General features: G+C 46.1%; 1 non-coding gene across 1 annotated transcript; it reads right to left on the minus strand.

Moving 5' to 3' along the window:
* Positions 1-2,768: 2,768 nt before the first annotated feature.
* On the minus strand, positions 2,769-2,841 carry Trnaa-cgc (transfer RNA alanine (anticodon CGC)). Its single transcript has one exon. It is a non-coding gene; the product is annotated as a tRNA-Ala (tRNA).
* Positions 2,842-4,885: the final 2,044 nt, after the last annotated feature.

Genomic DNA, 4,885 nt, shown 5'->3' on the forward strand with positions numbered 1-4,885 from the left:
ATGACGTGGTGTTCCTGGCCATATCGGAGGATGAAATGCATATGACGCTACAGTGGCTGCGCCAGTACGGGGCGGTCGCTGGGAGCGTCATCAACGTGAAGAAGACAAAATACATGGATGTCGGAGGGGGGCTTTCCCACGCAACGGCGGTGCCCTTTGACAAGGTGCCCGTACTCAAGTGTTTAGGAGTGCAATTCTATAGCAATGTCCGCCGCACGGCGGCGGCTACGTACCGCCGGCTCCTACACCAGACACGTGCTCTGCTGCAGGACAACAAACTGCGTCGCTTGGATATGCTCCTCAGAACACGTTATGTCAACACCTATCTTGTTTCAAAACTGAACTATTTTGCGCATATCCTTCCCTTGACGGCTACGATGGCCGACAGATTTCAAGCAGCATATGGACATTTCGTAAGCACCGGTCTGGTTTTTAAAGTCAGATGCGCCACCCTGATACTGCCGCAGCGGGCGGGCGGTATCGGTTTAATTCATGTATATAACCGTGCGCGATCGCTTTATCTCAACACTATGCGTCGCACGTGGACCTCTGTCCACGCCACTCTGACGGGCACCCTGATAGCGGAAGTGGCACCACACTCTCTGCATCCCCCGGTTTCTGTAGGACACATTTCACCGGCACTCACCCACATCAGAGAGTTCTTGATTGACTTCAGCTACTTACGGTCAGAACTTCCGACGACACGGAAGCCCAGCACAAAAGACTATTATCGCCTCTATCAACAGCAGCAACCTGTAAATACGGTCGCCCACAGACATCCTGAAGTTGCCTGGAACACGGTGTGGCGAGTGTGGAGAGCGGTACACACGCCTTTTCTACCTACGACGGTGCGTTCATTGTGGTACGTGGTTGTGAATGGGAAGTTCGCTACTCGTCAGAGGCTACATTCCATACATCTGACGGACAACCCCTTGTGTCCGACATGCTCAGTCGTTGACTCGGATGCACACCGTCTGACGTGTGCCGCGACCAGCGAGTGCTGGCTACTGACGCAGCGCATGCTGGCGTTACTCTTGCGGCGATTGCCGGAGTCTATCTCCCCTGATGATGTATTGCGCCCCGACGGCGTATACTTCCCATCAACCAGAACGAACGCCGTTAACTGGCTAAAAGGCATGGCCGCTTACTATATATTTTGCGATGCTCCCAAAGGCACACTCGACTTTTGGTCCCTATTGATGACGACACATGCAGCTTTCAGCCGCCACCCAAAGTACAGAACTCGTTTCGCAAATTATTTAGGTTCATTATCTGCGGATCCTCCTGTTCACTGGGGCATTCCGGGTATGAGACGCTGAAAATGAAGAAGAATCCTGGAGCATATTGATCCTCTACGGACGGAATAGGGGGGAACCCCTCCCAACAGACGAGAAGACGATTCGGACGCTCGGCTACGGCAGTTGGAGGATCTTTCTTTGTAATGAAACAAAAATAAATCAATAAATACAATACAAAACAAAAACAAATTATCATCATCATTATCATCATCATCATCATTTAAGACTGATTATGCCTTTCAGCGTTCATTCTGGAGCATAGCCCCCCTTATACAGTTCCTCCATGATCCCCTATTCAGTGCTAACATTGGTGCCTCTTCTGATGTTAAACCTATTACTTCAAAATCATTCTTAACCGAATCCAGGTACCTTCTCCTCGGTCTGCCCCGACTCCTCCTACCGTCTACTGCTGAATCCATGACTCTCTTGGGTAACCTTGCTTCTCCCATGCGTGTAACATGACCCCACCATCTAAGCCTGTTCGCCCTGACTGCTACATCTATAGAGTTCATTCCCAGTTTTTCTTTGATTTCCTCATTGTGGACACCCTCCTGCCATTGTTCCCATCTACTAGTACCTGCAATCGTCCTAGCTACTTTCATATCCGTAACCTCAACCTTGTTGATAAGGTAACCTGAATCCACCCAGCTTTCGCTCCCATACAACAAAGTTGGTCGAAAGATTGAACGGTGCACAGATAACTTAGTCTTGGTACTGACTTCCTTCTTGCAGAAGAGAGTAGATCGTAGCTGAGCGCTCACTGCAGTAGCTTTGCTACACCTCGCTTCCAGTTCTTTCACTATGTTGCCATCCTGTGAGAATATGCATCCTAAGTACTTGAAACCGGCCACCTGTTCTAACTTTGTTCCTCCTATTTGGCACTCAATCCGTTTATATTTTTTTCCCACTGACATTACTTTCGTTTTGGAGATGCTAATCTTCATACCATAGTCCTTACATTTCTGATCTTGCTCTGAAATATTACTTTGCAAACTTTCAATCGAATCTGCCAAATTATATAAAAAAAACAAATTATAAAAAAATAAAATAAAAAAATGAAAAATGTTATAAAAATTAAAGAAATAAAGAAATAAAACAACATCGACAAACCCACTACATCCTCTTCCTGATCCTTCGATCCACGAACTCGAACACGTTGCTTGGGCGTGGCGGCGGGATGGCCAGGATTCGGGTGTCGACCCCTGCCCTACACGTCGTCCTGCTCCTGCAGCGGTTCATTAAAAAAAAAATGGATAGAGCGTCTGCCATGTAAGCAGGAGATCCCGGGTTCGAGGAGGAGGAGGAGGAGATTAGTGTTTAACGTCCCGTCGACAACGAGGTCATTAGAGACGGAGCGCAAGCTCGGGTGAGGGAAGGATGGGGAAGGAATTCGGCCGTGCCCTTTCAAAGGAACCATCCCGGTATTAGCCTGAAGCGATTTAGGGAAATCACGGAAAACCTAAATCAGGATGGCAGGAGACGGGATTGAACCGTCGTCCTCCCGAATGCGAGTCCAGTGTGCTAACCACTGCGCCACCTCGCTCGGTCCCGGGTACGAGTCCAGGTCCGGGCACACATTTTCATCTGTCCCCGTTGACGTATGTCAACGCCTGTAAGAAGCTAAAGGGTGTTCATTTCACTATAATAGCTCATTATGTTTGAGCTCAAAATGTGTTCTAAGATTTTACAACAAATCGGTGTCAAAATATTGGACGGCAGAGTGTAGAACAGAAACGTTTAGGATTCCTTTCGAACGTGCAAGACAATATCACACAAGAGAGATCTTCTGAAGGAGCATTAGAGGGTTGGGATGTTGTGGGGGAGGGGACCACACAGCGAGGTGATCGGTCTCATCGGATTAGGGAAGGACGGGGAAGGAAGTCGGCCGTGCCCTTTCAAAGGAACCATCCCGGAATTTGCCTGGAGCGATTTAGGATATCATGGAAAACCTAGATGAGGATGCCCGGACGCGCAATTGAATCGTCGTCCTCACGAATGTACGAACCACTGCGCCACCTCTATCGGTGAACGCGCATTGGAACATGGACCGATGAAATACAAAAAATTTTGGAGGAACGAGATTTTGCTTACGGAGTAGATGATTCTTATCGTAAGGTATAATTGTTTAATTTTGACTCAGTATTTATTTTATGACGCAATAGTAACCCATTTCGGGCTTCAAAGGCGATCTTCAGATGCTACAACAGAGAACAGAAAATCTTAAATTTGGATCTGAAGCACGTGCAATTATTGTCACTAGATCTTATGAGCTTACTAAAGTGCTGTTACGAGGCGTATGGTTCATATCTATGGGCGGCATTTAATGAACAAGTGTTCATGAATTGTCAGCTAAATATAAAAACAGAAATCAGGGCATTATATACATACAACCAAGTTTAGCTACTCTTTGCACTAGATGTGTGGATCTTCTATAAGAAAATCTTCAATAGAAAAAGCACAAAATATGACAATTATCACTTTATTAAATCAGGGTCATTCCATTTTGTAATAAAAGTGTGTATTTTTATTTGTAGGCCATTCTGAAGATGCCTTAAACAAGGCGAAAAGGGTTATTGGTAACATATAAAATAATACAGCCTTTTCTCCAGCCAAGACTGTGGTATCACGTATAGATCACCCCCCCTCCCCCCCCACACCCCACCCCCGGTCTCTTGAAGTTGGCAACGGAATTGCAAGTTTCCCACTACGTGACGCTAGCAGACGCCCCCTAGTTGCGACTCCGACACCATTGTTCGCGCTTTAGTTCAGAGAGCCTCATCTTTGTTGCTACTGCATTATCTGGACTTACTTGCTGCATTATTCATAGCCTAGAACGCTTGGAGAAATACAAGTAAATCTTTAGTTTATTGTATTGACTCGTTCGCTAATCATTTCCGCCCCTGTTCAGCTTTCCTACGATGACAGTCGCTGCACTGCTCTGTAGCCCACTTCTCCTTGCGGCTGTACACGAAATCATACACAACAAAGACTGCTTATCCCTTCAAAACACTTTCACTGGTTGCTGTACCATACAACCATGAATTGCAAGAAGTGCAAATTATTGTAATTGTATCTGTCAGTTATTCTTCAAATACGAATATAAATACAGGTCACTAAAATAGTAAAATCTATTTGGAACAAAGTAAACCCTTGAGAATAAAAGAGACAGAGCATTAATTTTATGTATATTTTTCGGTGCCCGGTGTTGCTGCACTTCAGGCTGCTATATGTTACACCACCGCATATATGCTTAGGAGAGACGACACGAAATGGACGACCAGGTCAGTTCCTTTTTGCAGCTCGATGGCACTCCACTCGCGGCTGTGAGGTGTTTACGTTAGCTGGGTAGACATTAGGAAGCCCAGGCGCGGCCTGGACTTCACAGTGCGGCACTCTTCCACAACGAGACCCATAATCAACTGGAAGACGCATGCGGGAAGCAGCGGCCAACTCAGTTAGGTAAATGGTCGTAAATATTAAAATGTATATTAGTTGCAAACTCATTTTGTTCACTGACGAGTTTATCCAGTTCTCCGAAGTTCTTCTAAAGTGTCTGTCTACTTCTTCTCGACATTATGTAAAGTTTT

The sequence above is a fragment of the Schistocerca cancellata genome, chromosome 2 (genome assembly GCF_023864275.1).
Source record: "Schistocerca cancellata isolate TAMUIC-IGC-003103 chromosome 2, iqSchCanc2.1, whole genome shotgun sequence".
NCBI classification, from domain to species: domain Eukaryota; kingdom Metazoa; phylum Arthropoda; class Insecta; order Orthoptera; family Acrididae; genus Schistocerca; species Schistocerca cancellata.